The 20,289-nt window shown below is 36.9% G+C and overlaps 1 pseudogene; it reads left to right on the forward strand.

The window, feature by feature from the left end:
- The first annotated feature begins 9,961 nt into the window (after nucleotides 1–9,961).
- On the forward strand, nucleotides 9,962–10,760 carry LOC149154609 (developmentally-regulated G protein 3 pseudogene; annotated as a pseudogene).
- The last annotated feature ends 9,529 nt before the right edge of the window (nucleotides 10,761–20,289 follow it).

A 20,289-nucleotide genomic window follows, 5' to 3' on the forward strand; every position in this document is an offset into this window, starting at 1 on the left:
TTTTTACATATGTTTTTTTTTTTTTTATCTTTTTTTTTTATATATTTTGGTGTATCAGCTGCCAACAAAAGTTGGTTTTCAGCTGTTACACTTATTGAAGATTATAAATTTGGCAGCGCAGTAGAATTTTCTCCTACCCCCGTAATTTCAAGGTCAGATTTTGAGACAATGTTGACAATTGAATCCCTTGAAGCTGGTTTATGATATAGCCTATGACGATGCCCATTATCAAGTAATGGTGTCCTGGCACTACCGATGGTGGCTAAATTCATAGTCCCATTGTCAAAGACTGTATCAAATTCATAAGGACCTAGCTATCTAGTGCAGAGCTTCCCTTTGAAATCCTTGAATCATGAATCATATAGTAGAGCCCAATATCCTTTTTGAAATACCTTCTTTTTGTTAAATTTATCATGCCACTTAGCCCTCTGATGTTGGATGCTATCTATTTGGTAGATAACAACCAATATTTTCTCATATAACTCATTTAGCGGATTGAACTGTTGTTTATGTGTTGTAGCCAAATCTAGGTTCACTTGTAGTGCTGTTATGAGTTTCTTTATTTTGAACTCTATGGGAAATAAATGATTTTTACCATACACTAATTCATATGGTGAGAATCTTGTAGTGTTCCTCCATGTAGTCCTATATGCCCATAGTGCCTCTGGAAGTGTGTCAGCTCAGTTCCTCCGATGGCTAGCCACAATCTTGGTAAGAATTCCTTCAATGACTGTATTGGTGCTTTCCACTTGGCCATTTTCCTGTGGATGATAAGGTGAAGTAATCCTATGACAGATTTTGTATTTCTCAACTAGCTTCTAGATCAAATGAGATGTGAATTGTGGTCCTCCATTTGTCACTATTTCCTGAGGTATCCCAAAGAGAACAAAAATGTATTCAAACAAAAAGTCTAAAATAGTTTATTCTGTGGCTCTGGTTAGTGCCTTTGCTTCAACCCACTTTGTGACATAATTCATGCAGAACAGGGTGTAGGAATTTTATTGAGATGAAGGATTAATTGGCCCTACAAAGTCCAAGGCCCACTTCTCAAATGTCTCTAAAACTATTGAGGGTGCAATGGAATCTCATTTGACTGGAGCGGTTGACCCATTCTCTGACAACTGTCACATCCCTTCACAAATTTCTTTGTGTCTTGAAATATAGTGGGCCAATAGTACCCTGTTGAAAGCACCTTATACCCTGTCCTTTTATCTACAAAGTGCCCCCCACAAGGTTCTTCATGACAAGCTTTAAGGATATCAAAGATCTCATCCTCCCTCACACAACGCCTAATCTGATGATCCGACCTAGTGTGATAGAGATATCCTTCAATCCAAGAATATCTTGCACTTTGCTGAACAACTCTTTTCTTTTCTTTTGAGGATAGATGTTGTGGGAATATTCCTGCAGCAAGATAATTATCTATGTATTCATACCAAGGTGAGTGAGTTGAAATAGAAAAAAGATATTCATTGGGAAAAGAATCCTTAACAGGCATGCATTCATTACCAATAGTCAACCTAGAAAGAAAATCAACCACTACATTATCTTTCCTAGGTTTATCTAGGATTGTTATATCAAATTCTTGTAAAACTAATAACCAACGCGTAACACTATCATTAGTGACTATTTTATTCATTAAAAAATTAATGGCAGAGTGGTTAGTGTGCACAAACACTTGATATCCTGTAATGTAGTGTCGAAATTTGTTGATGGAATGCACTACTGTAAGAAATTATTTTTCTGTCACCGTGTAGTTCAGTTCAGCTAGAGTCAAATTCTTGCTTATGTAGTAGATGGAATATGGATTTTTGTCCTCTAGTTGACCCAACACAGCTCCCACTGTAGTATCATATGCATCTATGGCTATATGAAATGACATACTCTAGTTTGGCCCTATCAAAACAGGGGTTGCTGATACACATTTTTTTTAATTTTGTACAGGCTTGATCGCATTTCCCTATCCAAACAAATTCTACATCTTTAATAAGCATAAAAAATAAAGGGGATGCAATTCTTGAAAAAAATTTCTATAAACCTTCTATAATACCCTACATGTCCCAAAAAACTACGTACCTCTTTTTGTGTTTTGGGTGCTGGAATTTTCAAAATTACCTCTATCTTAGTAGGGTCCACTTTAATTCCATTAGCAGAGATAAAATGTACCAGCACAATTCCTTCATTCATTGTTATGTGACATTTTTTGGTACTTAAAGAAACATTAGTTTGTACGCATCATTCTAGTACTTTTAAAAGATTAACTAATGTTATTTCAAAGGCATCAACATAAGGTGTAAAGTCATCCCTGAATACGTCTCAACAATCATTTAGCAGATATGAGAATATCCCCAATATCTCCATTTGGAAAGTTGTTGGCACATTATAGAGTCCAAAAGGAAGAGCTCTGTATGCAAAGGTTCCCCAAGGGTAGGTAAAGGTGGTTTTATCTTGATCTTCTGGGGCAATCTGTATTTGATTGTAACCACTAAACCCGTCTAGAAATGAAAATAATTTCTTTCCAGACAAGGTATCAAGGACTTGATCTATGAATGGAAAAGGGAAATGGTGTTTGTGGGTGGCCTTTTTAAGTTCTCTATAGTCTACATAGACTCTCCACTTGCCATTATTTTTAGGAACAATGACAAGTGGGGATACCCACTGACTATTAGAAATGGGATAGATGAAGTTGGAATTTAGGATTTTTTGCAATTATTCTTTTAATACCTCCTTGAGTGTTGGGTTCATATGTCATTGTGGTTACCTAACTAGATTGCAATCCTCTTTTAAATAGATACGGTGAGTGTAGAGGCTAGGATGAATTCCTTTCATGTTTGTGTAATCCCATGAAAATGCCTTCTTATACTTCTGTAACAAATGTAACAACATTTTTCTTTGTTTGGAATTCAGGGTCACATTAACATTCATATTTTTACCTGGTTCTAATTCGACTGGGTTTCTCTTGATGTTTGGAGTGGTCTTCATATGTTCAAGGCTCAAGTCTTCCACAACATATTCCTCCCCTAGTCCTCAATAGAAGTAACAGAAAGAGGATTACTGATAAAACCATTTATAATATCATCTTCTGTCTCATCCTTAAAGTACTGGGCTTTACCAAGGGTAAGAAGTGGTTGGGAGTTATCTGATTCGAGTTTGAATTCATCCCATAAGGGATTTCCCAAATCCTTACTTGGTTTTATAGGGGGATAAAATTTGAGTTTCTTCATGGCTTGAACATATGAAATTGTCATAAAGACCGACCTACAAACTATAAATGCATGTGCAGTGGCCAACTATGGCCTTCCTAGAATCAGGGGATAGCCCCTAAATTTGATTTGGTTTGCAAAATAAAAATTTTTGCTGGATATATCTAGGAATCCACCATAATAACTATGTCTTCTAACACCCCTTTTGGTTTAACATAGGACCTGTCTGCTAATTATAGTACTGTAGGTGTTTGTCTTAGCCCGTGCAATCCTAGGGTGGTAAATATTTCTTTAGTCATTATGTTGATTGCTGCCCCTAAATCAATTAGTGTATTTAGGATGGACATCTCATCAATATAAATAGTAAATGTAGGATTCCCTGGATCATTATATTTAGTCAATGGAGACTGGTCAATCATTAACTCTGATAATTTCCCCATCACATGGATAGTAACAGGGTCCTTAGGCTTTCTTTCAAGTTTTCTAACGCACAGGCCCCTTACTGTTCTTGCATAGATGGGAACATCCTTTATAGCTTGCAGCAGGGGAATACTTATGTGTAGATTTTTCACCTCTCTGAGTAAATCAGATTCAGGTTGTGAAATCATCCTAGTTTCTGATAATCTTTGCGGATATGGGGGGTCCATAGTTACTATAACAGTTGGGTTGGATGATACAACTGTATCATCATTATTTGAGTTAGATGTTGTAGGTGTAGCAGCATCACCTTGACTTGTTGTAGTAATTTCATTAGAATCCATAGGACCATCCTTAGGAGATTCTCATTCTTCTTTAGTCATAACATGAGATGTTTTTACTACTTTTCTCGTTCGTAGATGGATTTCATTGTATTCAACGAGAGTAATGTAGTAGGTTTGGAAGGAAGAGGGAGCTTCTAAAGCCTCGACTGCCTTATTATTTGGATTAGGATTAGGTTGTATAGGTAATTGGGGTTGTATGGGAGGAGTAGTAGTAGCAGATGATGCAAGAGGTGGAAATTGTAGTTACTGCTGCATTGGTAACATAGGAGGGTTTCCTTTCTAGTTCTAAGGCCAAGGGTATGGCTGAGATGGAGGATATGGGAAGGAGGGAGAAGGAGACCACTGGCTCCATGGTGAGGGGAACTAAGCTGGAGGAGGAGTAGGGTACTTCCATGGAAAATGTTGAGTGTTATACACATTATTCCACAGATTAGAAGAAAAATATTGGAACATACCTGGTGGTCTCGGTTGCCAAGTTTTCCTTGATCCAATGAAGTAAGAAGATTGAACTTCCTCACCTGATTCCTTGAGTACTGATTTTAGTCTCAGAAGCTCCAGGAAATGTCCCAAAGAATGCTCCAAGTCACAGATGATGCACAAGAAAATTTTGTTGATTCTACAGTCTTTCAAGGAGTGTTTTTCTTTACACTTTGGGTAGAATATGGCCAAATCCTTTTTAGTGTCATCCTATGCTTTCTTTACTTGTGATGTCATCAACTGAGTAGATAAATTACTGAGAAGATCAATCTTAATGTTTTCAAAAATATTTCTAATATTAGCTCTAGTTACATTTCCATTTGTTGTTTTCTGTATTCTGACGGAAGCATCCCGTGTCATGCTTCTTCCTCGTGAACAACTTAAGCAAATATTCATGATTTCTTCATACGGTTTCTGATATATGTCCCCTTTTCCTAACAGAATTAGGATATCAAGGTAGTTGTCTCTCATCCCTTGAATAAATATTGTCTTCAAAATTTTAGGATCCAAATCACTATGCTTAGACCTCTTTAAGTTATAATGAAATCATTCCACATAATCTTCTAGACTCTCATCCTCTTTCTGAGTAATTCTGAACAACTCCTCCTTAAATTTTTTGGTCTAGCAATAATCTTGGTATTTTGCCAAGAATTTAGTTTTCATATCTCCCCATGTCTAGGTAGTGGTAGGTCTAAGTCCCATAAACCATCTCAATGTTGCACCTTTTAGGGTTGCAGGAAACAATTTTAATTTTTGAGTGTCTGAAGTGTAATCGTAACTTCTGCACAGAACATCAAATTCAAACAGAAAAGTGTTAAGATCTTCTACAGTTAATCCTTGAAAAGATGGAAGAACCAATAAAGGGATATTTTTCACAGGGGCTTCTCCCCTTATGTCACCTATTGGAAATTCAAAGGTGGTAATAGTGTCATATGTCTTATTGTTATTGTCCCCCATTGATTTTTCTCCTGATTCTTCTTCTAGTGAAGGTTCTTCTAGAGATTGTTTGGATTGATGGTCCGCGGATAAAGATTCTTGTGATGATTTCTCAAAGTGTTTAGGGGCTAGCTGTTTTACTACACTTCCTAAATCAGGGTATTGGAAAGTGAAATAATGTTGTTCTGATTCTAACTCCTGGTAATTCCCACTGGTTTCCCCTTGTCCTTCTAATCCAAAGTCTTGAGTACTAGTCTCTCCTTGTTGTTCCTGAATTGCAGTACTAGGAGATTGTAGACTGGTTTGAGGAGGATGGGGTCCTAGAATAGAGGAACTAGAGATTCCTAATTTTGATACAGATGTAGTAGCTTTTTGTGGCCCTGTTTTCCTTACATCTCTATGCGATGTTGATTGTTCCTTCTCTACTTTTGAGATCAATTCTTGAATGTATGTAGTCCTCCCTTGATCAATATTTTTCTTATTCTTAGGTCAACCCCTATTTCCTGTAGGTTTATTGTTATCTCTATGGGTTTCTTCTTTTCCACTCATACATCCTATACATGGACCCAATGTATAATTATTTTCACTCTCTAAGTGTCCTAATTATTGTAGGGGTGAGCCCACTCAAGTATGTTAGAGCAATGCGCAAGTTCTTACTTCTCATCTTACCACCTAGCACTTGCAAAATTAGAGACACATTGTGAAAACAAAAATAAAATAATAAAAATACTCACTAACATACCCTAAGTTTCCTAATTATTATAGGGGTGAGCCCACTCAAGTATATTAGAGCGATGCACAGGTTCTTACCTCTCGTCTTATTGCCTGACACCTGCAAAATTAGGAACACAAAAAAACTCAAAAGGAAAGCGCTGGTTGACTGTATCGCTACAACCTTCCCCAGCAACAGTGCCAAAATGTTTAGATGGTTTAATCACTTTTTAATTTGACTGAACCGCAATCATTTAATTTTCAACCAGGGTAAGTCTTTTTATTTCAAAGGTGTCTTCACTATCTGTGCCAATACATAATAGCCAGGGAAAGAAATGAAAGAAATGGTGTTCAACACAATTGCAAAAATTAAAGCACTCATGTAGAAATTAAAAAAACATACTAAAGGAGTGAAACCCACTCATCGCACTTCGTGTTTTTCTCAAAGAACAAGCATGCCAAACATTATTAATGAAAGTGTATTAGCTGACTAAATATTGTAGTTCTATCCAATCATGTGTAACAACATATAACAAATTTAAAAATAGAAGTGCATCTGTGCTACAATTTATACAACAAAAATAATAAATCCACACTTAAAATAAAGAAAAGAAATTAATCTACTACTGTTGCAATCCCTGCTAAAGAGGAGGGCCCTTCCTCCCTAGCAGAGTGCAGGGATATAATGAAAACTAGTTAAAAAATCAACAGGATATCAGTGTAAACATCACGAGATGTATTCTGTATTAAAAATGGCTGAAAGTTACAAGATCAAAATTCCAATATTTTTCTTATGTTTTCGTCCCCTTTTTATGGGATTGAACACTTTTTATAAAGTTTTACAAGCCCCAAAAATTAGGGAACGGATCATTCATGAGAATCTCATGATTCTCATGTTGATCAATATTAAGAGTAAAATAGAAATTATTATAAACAATGTCAAAATAAAATACCTATCAAAGTTACACTATATTCTACAATCATAACCACTCAGATCCTTTAATGACTTGTAGATAATTTCTTGATTCTCAACAACTGGCTTTTAAGACATCAATCACGGTCCTTGGAAGTTGCAGTGTAACAACATCCTCACGATGTAGCAACAACTTCAAGGTGTAAAATCAAAACTTTGGAATGTAACAACAAATATTTGGAGTGTAACAACAAGTAACAACAAAAAATGTTCATCCCTTAGTCCTTAGTATATGGGAAACACCTGAAAGAAAAATAACCAGAAGATCTCTCCCACAATTACCCTAGTTAGTCATCCCAAAAAGACATCACTTCATTCAATATTTAACAGAAAATGGCAGAATAATATGTTGGAGAAAATATTTCTCTTATAACTAGGGAAAGTGGCATTTGTGACATAAATTTCATAGGCTTAAAGAGAGAAAATGATCCAAAATAGGGAAAGAAGTGTATAATATATGCTTAAAAATTGCACCCAAGTTCAATTCATCAAATATTTTTTTAATTGTAGACTATGTAGCCAAGATTACAAGTCTTAGGAAAGCTTCAGGAAGAGGACCAGAGCTTGAAGTGAAATCCTATACTGATAATAATATAAATATAAAACAAGTGGAGAGCACCAGAAATGGTGTTGTTTATGCATTTGGAATCCTTCTACTGGAGGTTATATCTAGAAGAGAAGCTTCAATTCAAAGTTCTTTGGTACTTGTTGATTTGGAAAATCAATATCTCCACTACAATGATAAGATCCTAGATATAGCAGATCCTAGCTTGAAGAAGTTGTTACAGGAGAGTTCAACTCTATATGTGAAATTGCTTGCTGATGTGTTCAACATGATGCAAAATCCATGCCAAACATGGAAGCATAGCTGCAAAATAGATGAACGCTACAAAAGGGAGTGCTAAGAAATTTTATATCATCGTATGTTGAAAATCATAAATATTCCATCCATTCCACTCAAATGGATTCATCTTGTCCTTCATCTACTATTGGTTCTGACACTTTTCCATTGATGCTTTTAGAATATTGTCATACTTCAACCCATTATCCTATTTCAGTGGGACATTCAAAAATTAGGATTCCATGTTAAGGGAACCTGTATGGAAGTATGGTTCAAAATACTTCTCTATAGAGGGAATTTAAATATGTTAGTCAAAATAGCAACTACATGTCAAAATCCATATTCCTGGTAAAGATCAAAATTCTATCGACTAGCAAATGGAATCCTCATCCTTAAAGTTTCAAGCTTGAATTTTGTTGACCTTATCACAGGTCATAGTCACAATATATAAATGAAAACACTATAAATTCAAAAATATAAAAAAAATTATTCCATACTTTTAAAAAATTCCGGAAGAGTTTTTATTTTTATTGTTATTTTTATATTATTTTGCAGTGGTTGCCTTAGTAGCAAGGAAAATTGCGATTTGCAATCTTCCTTAAGCACCTTTCACACTTAGTGGCAAATTGCATCATGAGTTTACAATTACCTTTCACTACTCTCTAAATTTGTGACTTGCAACTAGCCACTAGATTTGCGATGTGTGACCTATACTAGACTCCTGAACCTTGACTTGGCTTACCTTCATCACATGCAATAAAGAAAACACACATTCTTGACTTGTGACCCCCTCACATGCCATAATTATCTTTTGTTTTATTTGATGATACTTAAATGATTAATCTACCCTACCCATGCATACTTAATATCACTCACTAATAGTTCTGATTATTCTCTCTATGCCCAATATCGACTTATGACTTTTTCCTAGATTATATTCTTGCGTGAATGCCACATTCTTACTAAAATTTCAATTACAGACTCCATATTCCCAAACTCTCACTCATCATTCTTATGCAAAGGACATGTACCCTAAGTTTATGTTGAACCTCATTTGTATGCCCTGTAATTTCTACATTGAAGGACCAAGCAATGTATTCCTTGACTAATTTTGCATAATTTAATTATAAGTTTGCAAACTAAGGGTGTGCAAATTTATTTGGAAGGAATTGATTTTTTTTCAATCCTTATTCATATGATGCATCTGTAGAATGATTATGGAGTTATATTAATCAATTTCATCATCAATTCTAAGTCCCATTCCTCCCATCAAACCTTATGGTTCGTGACTGAAAATGACACTAATCACATGCTATTAGCTCTACAAAGAAGCTCCTCTTCTCATTGCAAATTTCCCCTCTAAGTGACACTCAAGATTAATGTTACCTGGAAATGTGACTAGAAACTTAACTGAGTCATTTCTCTCTCCTAATCGCGAGTTTCGATATTGGTCTTAGTGACACTAGGAATCTGATTTGCGACTAGTAAGCACAAATCATATTTTATAATCTACATAAAATAATTCAATTTGGACTATAGCCGAAACCTAAAATTTTGTTGGAGATCAAGTCTATGATTGACATCTTTCCCATTGGTTGCAAATGGTAGTTATATACTCCAATAGCTTTGCAATTTAGATTTACGACTAGTGAGGAGGGCATGGACCTTTTAGGTCACAGGTTCCAACTATAGTCCCCAATGGGTCTAGCAACCCAGAAATGTGTCTTCTCAACCCAACTGATGGATCTAACAACCTGTTGCATTTTTTTGCAATCGATAGGGGAGATTGTCACTCCCAAGTCATGAATCACACTTGTGAATTCCAACTAAAAAGTGCGACCTCCTCTAAACTTTTGAACTGCCTTATTGACAATCCAAATAAATAAATAAATAAATAAATAAATAAATAAATAAATAAATAAATATATATATATATATATATATATATATATATATATATATATATATATATATATATATATATATATATATATATATATATATATATATATATATATATATATATATATATATATATATAGATATATATATTAATGATATGAATATTTTCAAGGATACATCCCATCATTTTAGTTCACTGAAGGCCAATATTGCTAAATTACAATGAGAAATTCTTACTTCTCCTACAAGTGGAGATTCATGTGTTGGACTTGTGGGGTGTCCATATGTGGAAAGTCTACTCTTTTGAACAAGTTGACATGTACCTTCTTTGAGGTGGAATCATTTGAATTTACCACTCTAATATGAATTCCTAGTGTTATTCATTATAGAGCTATAAAAATGTAGTTACTAATACCTTCTACAAATCTGTGAAGGTGCAAAAGACAACAAAGGGAGAGGAAGGAAGGTGATCAGTACTGTAGGAGCTTGTAATTGTATTTTGATAGTTCTTGATGCTATCAAGTCCATTACTCACAAGCACATTATAGAATAAGAGCCTGAAGGATTTGGAATCAGGTTGAATAAGAAACCTCCTAATTTGACATTTAGGAAGAAGGATAAGGGAAGAATAAATCTCACATCTACTGTGGCCAACACACACTTAGACCTCAAGATTGTTAAAGTAATTTATGGAGAATACAAGATTCATAATGTTGTTATTTACGTTTGACATGGTGAAACTGGATATGACCTTTTAGATGTGATTGAAGGTAGTCACATATATATTCCTTGCATTTATGATTATTAACAATATTGACCAAACAACTCTTGATGAATTGGAGATTTTGGATAAATTGCCTCACTACTACCCAAATAGTGCACACCTAGAATGGAATTTGGATGACCTATTGGAGAATATATGGGAGTACTTAAATTTGACCAGCATATATACTTAAATTAGAGGATGAGGATGGTCTCAAATACCTTGCCTGCACTTTTTTGGAAGAAGGACATGATTTTTGGCAAGGGATTTCTTCCAAAACACGGTTAGGGAAGCTCAAAATGATCCCACATGAGCCATACATACTTTAATAATATTTAATTTGATCTGGATTGGATAATTGTATTTTTTTTCATCCATATTAATTCATTTAAAGTGGGAAAAGTGGAGGAACTAGCTCATGGGACCATTTTTACTGGCGAGACCCAGTGTGGAAAAAAGGGCTTTGAAAACTTCCAAGATCATTTTGAGTCACCAAACAAAGTTTTTTGGGGGTAAAAATTTATTTATTTAGCACAAAACCTTTTCATGATATTGTACACATAAATATATTTCCAACAATGTAAGAAGTGTATCAATCAAAGTCTATGTGTGAAAGTTATGCCACTTAGAAGTTGACGTTCCTATTTTCACCACCATGGTTGGAGAGGATGCCACATCAGCTCCAATTATTCATGGAAAAGGGGTTATGCATGTGATTGTGATGTAAAAAAATCTAGAAGAGTCTATATTGTAACTTTGGTTAAGGGTTGAGGTAGTCAAACTTAACCACTAGTAGGCTATCCGACTCTGTTATAGCCGGGCTACTAGGAGGAAGAGGAATTCCATTCTTTCAACTGCATTTGGTCCAATAGATGAGAAAAAATATCCAAGCGGGATATGAGGTAGAGCACATAGAGAGGATTTGTGCATTGTAGTATTCCATGGGCCATAGGCCATACTTCTTTGTACCTAAAGCTATATTTCCAGATAGAGAAAGAGAGAGGAGCGACCTCACCTTCCAGTTGGGTTCTCTCCCAAAAGTGTTTCCCAGAGAATATCTTGTGTCTTATGTGTGTGTGAGATTTTATTTTTCCATTCTCTATTTTCTGCATAATTTCCATTCGCATGCATTAACTAATTACAGTAAAATATACAGATCTAGAAATTTAATAAAAATGTAATAGTGTAGAATTTTAGATTTTTAATATAAATTATCTGAACTATTGTGACAAATTGTCTAGTGGAATATCCATGGTAGTTTATGGATTATCAGTGCAGAAAAGGATTGTATAGGGGTCCAGATTAACATCTTGGTTTCAATTAATATTTTAATTTATTAAGTATTTTTCCTTGACAGTAATCTATATGACCATGTGATTTTCTTGCAGGTAAAAGGAGGGAAAAAGATTGTTCACATATGAAAAGGAAGATATGATTGAGTTGAGATCAATAAGATTTTATATTTTCAATGCTCCAACAAACTATCTTACAATGCATCTTTTCAAAGTTAAGAATCCTATGGGCCATTGATGTCAGCTAGGGATTTCTCATGAAGGCTATGGAACTAAGGGTTTCGACAAGTAGGAAAACTGACTCCATACAACCTTCTAGGACCATATAGCTTACCAAGGCACAATGTCAACCAAATTTTGAGGTGTTGATACCATTCCTAAAAACTAATCTACTTGATGGTGTACATAGTAGTAGGCAAATATACATTCAATACAATAAATGAACATTTCAACCTTGATTCTCTTCTATCATAATGTATTTGTTTCTTATCATAATGATAATAACTATGTAGAGATTGATTAAACATGTAATAGTCATTACACATGCGATAGTCATGAGGAAGTTCAATAGTAATGAGGATAGGCGAAAGGTCATGGTAGGTGAACAACCACTTAATTTCTATAAATATACCATCATGCCCCATTTGTAAGGTACTTTTAGCACTTGGTTTTGGACCCTATGTTAGGTTGGGTGGACCTACCTATGGTTTTGTGCATGGTTTTCACACATGGTTTTGGATGCGATGGTTTTCGGTCCATGGTTTTGGACGTGATGGTTTTTCGGTCGATGGTATTGGATGCTTTGGCATGTATAAATATGTATTGTAGCATTGAAAGGAACATAATGAAAAATCAAGTTGGTAGTCCCAATTTTGGGATCCAAGGGAAGGTCTCTGTGTATATGTGTTTTATGTGTTATGCTCTCGCATTGTTTATTTTCTGTGTTTTAGAATTCATATGCAGGTAATTTTTGTACAGGGTTAAAACCTACATTTGGTATTGAAGCTGTTTTGGCTACAAGGGGATGCCTTTGTTTTTGAGGGGTTGCGCTCAGGCCTGTGGTAGACCCTGTACAGTGGGAGATCTATGGGATCGATTTTAGTGGTGAAAGAAGACGGTGAGCAGTGGAAAGATAGAGATCGAGAAATTTAATGGTCAGATTTTTGAGTTATGGAAACTCAAGATGGAGGATTTGTTGGTGGATAAATATCAATGGATCATGGTAGATTCGGATACTAAACCAATGGGAGTGTCTGATGAAGAATGGAAGAAGTTGGATCGAAAGGCAAAGAGCACAATACGATTATGTGTCTTACATTTAATATTGCTGAATGTATCAGGGGAAGCTATGGTGAAGGCTTTGTGGGACAAGTTAGGGACTTTGTACCAATCTAAGTCTCTGGTGAATAAACTGTTCCTACGGAAAAATCTGTATAACCTGAGGATGAAAGATGGAGACTCAGTGATAGAGCATTTGAATGCGTTTAATAATGTGGTAAGTTAGTTATCATCTGTTGATATCAAAATTTCAGATGAAGATAAGTGCATTAGTTTGTTGTGTTCTCTACCATATTCATGGGATAGTCTAGTTATTGCAATAGGTAGAAATGCAACTGCCTTGTAGTTTGATGAAATAATCTCATCCTTGCTGATGGAGGAAATGAGACGGAAAAATATGGAGAGCTAGAATGGTGATTCCTTGTCTGTATGAGGACGGTCCTAGAACAGAAACAAAAATATGTCATTGAGTGGGAGATCTAAATCTAGAGGGAGATCTAAAGCTCCAGGAAAACCTATAAAGGTGGTGTGTTGGAAATGCGGAAAGGAAGGGCACTACAAAAGGGACTGTAAATCTAAAGCTCTTGATAAAGGAAAGGGATCTGATGGTGCTCCTTCTACAGAGGCAAAAACCACCTCAGATGAAGGTGGGGATGTGTACTTGGCTTCTTCAAGTACACATGTAGATCATGAGGCATGCTTGATTGACTTAGGTGCATCCTTTCACTTCACTCCCCATAGAGAGTGGTTTTGTGAGTATGAGAAATACGATGGTGGTGATGTCTTCTTAGGGGATGATAGGAAGGCTAGAATCGTTGGTCATGGAAAAGTAAAGTTGAAGTTGCAAGGTGGAAGGGTTAGAACACTTTTGGGTGTTCTACATATTCCTACATTGGCCAGAAATCTAATTTCTGTAAGCAAGCTGGATGATGCAAGTGTAAAAACAGTGTTTGAGAAGGATACCTGCAAGATGGTTTGGGGAGCACTGGTATTGATGCGGGAAGTTCGGACTGGAACCCTGTACAAGCTACAAGGTAGCACTGTTGTTGATGGGTGCAATAGTTATGTGGTTCCTGAAAGTGGAGAAGAAAATCTAGTGGTCTCTGGAGAGAAGACTATATTGTGGGCTTGGACATATTGGAGAGAAGGGCCTTCGAATACTTCATGATAAAGTTATGGTAGAAGGTATGAGTAATAGCTCTCTAGATTTTGATTTATGTGAAAATTGTGTATATGGGAAGCAGAATTGGGTGAGTTTCCCCTCTGGTGGTAAGAGGGTGAAACATATATTAGAACTTGTGCACAATGATGTGTTTGGACCTATGAAGGTTCCATCACTGGGTAAGTTTGTGTACTATGTATCATTTATAGATGACTTCTCAAGGAATACATGGATATATTTCCTTAAGAAGAAATCTGAAGTCTTTGATAGGTTTAAATAATTTAAGGCTCTGGTGGAAAACTAGATAGAGAAGAAGATAAAGGTGTTGAGGACAGATAACGGTGGAGAGTTTTGCAGTAAGGAATTTGAAGAATTCTGTAAGATGTGTGGTATAGCATGACAGAAGACTACTCCATATATACCTTAGCAAAATGGAGTTGCAGAAAGAATGAACCAGACATTGATGGAAAGGGCAGGAAGCATGCTCAGTGGTGCCAGGATAGGACAAGAATTCTAGGCAGAGGCGGTGGAGACAACATGTTACTTGGTCAACAGATCACCTTCATCAGCGTTGGAGGATAAGACTCCATAAGAGGTATGGACTGGTAAGAAACCCTCTCTTTCACATCTGAGGGTATTTGGATGTGATGCATATGTACATGTTCCAAAGGAGAAACGAACCAAGTTGGATAGTAAATTTGAAAAGTGCATCTTTATTGGGTATAAGGATGGTTTAAAGGGTTATAAGATTTGGAACCCAATAACAAGGAAGGTTGTGTACAACCTGTTATCACTCAGGTTGTTCCCAAAATTTGTAAGAAAGGGAATACGACTGAGGTAACCACAGACCAATCTTTCAGATACAGATTCTAGCCAATCTGCATCCAGAGAGGGCTCTCTCTTTATAATTTAGCTTTGTTTTGAGGTATATTAGGCTAGTTATGAAGTGAAAAGTTTTGTTTTGAGTTTTGGTTGGAAGTATGGGGAGTCAATAGAACAGTGAGGTAAAACTGAAACATTTCAATCCATTGGGCATGATGGAGTCAAGAAGGATGGCTTCCTGGGTTAAGTTTCTTATCAGAGAATTTATTACAGAGCAAGGTACTCAAATATGGAACAATTTTTAGGCTGAAATCTGATGGAATGGAGTCAATGGGTGAAGGGCAATTAAGAATCCTTCATCATGTTGACAGAGGGAAAATGGATGATTATTGCCAAGGAGAAATTAAGAATTCCTTAGCTAATATTCAAAATGAAAGAACCAGGGGAAACAGGAGCAATTAAGAATTCACTGTTTATGCTAATTCTTGAAGAAAACATTAATAATAACAGAGATTGAACACAGAGTGCAAACAAGCAAATTCTGGGTTATTCTTTTTCTCTATTACTTAGATCATGAAACATAGATGATATAGTAAACATAGAAACTGTAAAACACAAGTTAGAAGAGACTTATTGATCCATGAAATGATTCAAGAATTCTGCAACATGGTCCTTAGCATCAAATCTTCATCCAGTGAGCAAAATGAATGGTTCCAACAACCTTTTATTCCAAAAATTGTTCAGTATTACAGTCACAATTATGAACTTTCTCCACCAACCAACCCCAAATATTTCTTCTGAGGGGGTATTTATACAAAAATGTCAAGATATTATGTGAAATATCTAATAGAAACAAATATTTGTTGACAATTAATGTTTCATTTACATTGATAGAGACAGGTAGTCTCGAAAACAGGGAGCCAATAAATGATGCAATAAATTCATGCTGCGCTGGTTGATCCAAATTAAAGAGAAGTACTGGAGGTAGATGCTATAAGTCGGTCTTCCAGCTGTTTTCCACTGATCCTATGCGCTGATTTTCTGTTATGGCTGGGCCTTCTTTAATGCTGATGTGATACGCTTTAACTTTCAAGGTCGCGGTTCTTTTCTGTTCTGCGCGTTTACAACAGATGGTGTGCGATTTTGGTTTGATCCATGATAAGTATACAGGATTTCTAGCATGCTTTGCCACCACTCTGGTCCTGGTATTTGATGTCTCTGTAGCTTCCTTAAAGTCTCATCGGTCTCTGTGTACCTGAAGAAATTAGGTGGGGTGGTGAACAGATGCTTCACCTCATGCTCTATGTAAAAAATATTTTCCAGGCTGTCATACAGGGATTGGCTAGATGGAAGTGCCTTTTTTGTTGAAGTACTTGAAGATGCACTAGCTTGATTGACAGAAAATGTATTTAATTTGTGTATATAGTCCTTGTGCTTCATCAAACGATCATTATCTCCCACAGGACTTGGAAAACCCTTTTGATTCAAGACTATAAATTTGTCTGTAAAAGAGTCAATTTCTACCTGCATGTCCTGGCATCTTCTGTCCAAGTTTTGCATTAGAGTTCTCATGGTTAGAACTCTCTTGACATCCAAAATGGTACCTGTTCTGTCTCTGATATCTAGTGCTGCCAGTTCTTCACTGGTTTTGTTATTCAAAAAATTGATTAGCCTGTTAGCTTGCTCAGGCATTTGCCCCAATACAACTCTTGTTTTCTGAACTTCCACTTGGGCTACTTTTATCAAATCAATTTGTTCATAAATGGTCTGAATAGACCTCCATATACCACTAAGTGATTGAATGATGTTGTTCCACAGGATTCCTCTGATTTCTGCCAGAGGCTTATGCAGAGAGAGATCTTTTTCTAAAGATCTTACCTTATTTTCCAATGCTTTGACTTCTCTTGTCTTTTCTGCCACAGTCATTTTAGATTTATCATAGTTCTGCTCAATCTTAGCTAGTTTTTCTTTGACTTGCTTCAATTCAGATACTTGGAGTTTTAACTCCTCCATGGCTTTGATTAATTGCTCTGTGGTCATGGCTGTACTGCTGCCTGGTGTTGTTGCTGTTGATGTCGCTCCTATAACGATTTCTGTAGTTGATGCTGGGACAGTGGAGGGCACTGCAGTTGTAACTGTGGGAGGGGTAGTTGTAACCGCTGGAGTTACTTGAGGTGGCTGGGAGGTCGACACTCCCTGCTTTTCTTGTAATGCTTTCTCCAATTCCTACTCTGTCTCAGTTAATCTTTCATTTAACCTCATGAGCAGGTCCATCATGTCCTCCTCAGATTTCTGCTGCACAACATCTGTTGTCTGTGGATGCATAGAAGGAGGCATCTTGAGCTGTTTCCTGAGGGCAGCAATGTCCTCTTCCTTCTTCCTCATTAATTCTTTTATGCCTTTGGCATCTTTGGGATCATGTCCCAGTTCAATGATAATATCCTCCAAAGATTTTATTCTGTTGTCCTTTGCCAGAGAGGAAGCTTTCTCTAATTCTAGCTGAGCAGAGGTGTTCTCTAATGAATTTTTCAATTTATGAGCCAACATTGCCTTGTCAGCTAGTGTAGAATACACCATTTCTCCTGTCTATTTGTGCAGCTCAATCTGATCTATTGGATGAATGTCCTTGGCCAAGACCTCCAGATTTGTCCTTATATAATCAGCTGCTGACTGTGGTTGTTGCACCTTGGGCTTGAAGTAGCTCATGATCATTTTTCCCTCCTTTATATCATATGCAGACATCAATCTTTGCTATTTTGTGGGGGCCATCTTGAGATATTGGTCATAAATTTGCAGCCTCAATGGATCATTTCTAGCCTTAATCTCTGTGAATGTTCTTTTGACATCAGAGGTCTGCTTGCTTGGTGGCCTTGAGGATGAGACTTCCACACTATGCTACCTTTCCAGCTCCTGCCTGTGTGAGCTGACTGATGTATCAATCACTGGGGAGGTTTGTGGGCTGGTTGCCCTCTCACTTCTTAGGCTTTCTAATGTTTCTTCAATGATTTCCTCTTCAGATAGAGGATTGAGTCTTTGCCTCTTAGCACCTGGCTGTTCTGCAGGTCCACTGATGGGTGTGGCCTCTTCTCTATCCCTTTTCTTGCCTTTTTCCTCATTAAGAGGAGTCTGTAGTGCTGGTATCTCTAGTGCTTTGGTCTGTACTGGAGGAATTTCCTCCTGCTGATCTGTCATTTCTTGCTGTTTGGTGCCTGCCACTTCCTTGCCCTTTGAAGAACTTGAAATTGGTATGCTGGCCCCTTGTATGGGTTGCTGTGAAGTCCCAGCAGAAGATGTACCCACTCTGGCTTGCTGAGGTAGCTTGAAAGATACTTGTCCAAAAGAGTTCAAGTCAAGGGTCTTTTCTAAATCTTTCATAGCTTGTTCCATTTTTTGTTGCTGAGTAAGTTCTTCTACTATTGTACCCTCTATCCATTCATCCTGATTGGCATATTGTTCTACCTCAGGGATCCTATGATTATTGTAAGCGGACAGCTGGTTTTTTACTTTTCTTTCACTTATAAAGCCATTTGGGTCATATGGTACCCATCAAAAGCTTTTCTTCAATTTAAGCTCTTCCCCTAATATTTTATTAGCATCTTCCCATGCTTCTCTTTTGTTAATAATATAGGGACCTAATTGGTTTCTTATCCTCAGCTGAGATTTATTTTTGACATTGCAAAAATGAGTCAAATCTACATTAATAAGTTGTCTGAAATATTCCAGAGAAAACAGTCTCATAGGCACATATTTTGGCAGTTTATAGGGGCACAGCTCATAGCCATATATCCTGATCTCAGTGTGATCCTGGTAGAAGTACCAATCACCTATCCTGTAGTTCATGGAGAGCTTTAAAATTTTCCTTATGTCACCAGATAGCCTAGGAGGAGGAGCTCCTATTAATAGAGTGGAAGCTGGATGTATGAACAGGTCAATGAATTCATAGTAAGTATAAGGGGTTTCAGCAATTCTGTGGAAGACAGAGGTCCAAAAGATTACAGACCTTCTCTGTCCTTTGGCATCCAATTTTCTGATTGGAAACATAAAAATGTCTGGGTGGTAATACAACAGCAGATGATATATGAAACTTGTGTATTTAAACACTCCTCTTTCCAAATTTATAAATTGACCATGGATTTTTTCAACAATGAAAGAGGCATAGTCATACTTAATAGCAGGGGGCTGCCCAGGAGTGAAGGTGGACAACAAAACCAGGACCATTTCATCCACAAATTCACTGGCCCTGAAACCCAAGATTATTGATATCATGTCAAGAAGAATTCTTCCAGTCTCATTGAAGGAGACATATGAATAAGGAGGTGGGCCTTGGGGCTGGCATTTTGGCTTCATGAATAACTTAGCAATCCTAGCTATTTCTGCACTGGACAATTGAGAGCCTTGCTCCAAAAAATATCCCATGGAGAGAGGAGCAAGAGGCTGAACTGGATGGAATTGTAGCATTTCATTGATAGACTCAGCAGTTATGTAGAAAAGAACAGCTTGTGATGGAGAGATGACTGCCTTACTGACAGGGTCATAATTGGCACAGCAGTGGCGAACAATATCTGGGAATATATTGACTGAGGGGAGGTAGTACCTGGGGATATTGGATTCCCATATTCCATAGATGTCAGAATTGTCCAGATGACTGTTTCTGACTAGGCAGAAAGTTTGCAGATGATTTTGGCAACCAATTGGGTCTCTTATTTGGAAATCTCTGTCGGCCAAGGGTAAATGATGCTGGTCTGTATGAGGTGCATTGAGAGGAGCAACATTGAGGGCGACCGGGGCTGCCATAGTTCAATTGTCTGTGTTTTTTAATTCGGAGGTTGAATTTTTGTAGAAAAAAGGTAACAGAGCAGTTTTGGTGTATTTCTATGAGAGCTATAGACGGAATTCAGCTTGAAATTCGGCTCCTTGGGTATAATTTACAGAGGAAAACTGAAAATACAGTTTCGGGAGGTAAGACGGGGTAAATACCTATTTTCTGGAGGCGACCGAGTGTATTTTGCAGGTTGGACGATGAATTGCCGAGCGAGAAGCTGGATTATGCTGGTCGGGGTAGTGGACTGGAGCTCTGGTAGCAGTTTGGACGTAATTTGCATGCAACCAGACATATTTTACATGAAAATAGTGCTTAGCAGAGTGGACGAAAATGACACTTTTTCGCG

Source organism: Pinus tabuliformis, chromosome 9 (assembly GCF_031772625.1).
Source record: "Pinus tabuliformis cultivar Carrire ecotype Pingquan chromosome 9, CPIR1, whole genome shotgun sequence".
Taxonomy (NCBI): Eukaryota; Viridiplantae; Streptophyta; class Pinopsida; order Pinales; family Pinaceae; genus Pinus; species Pinus tabuliformis.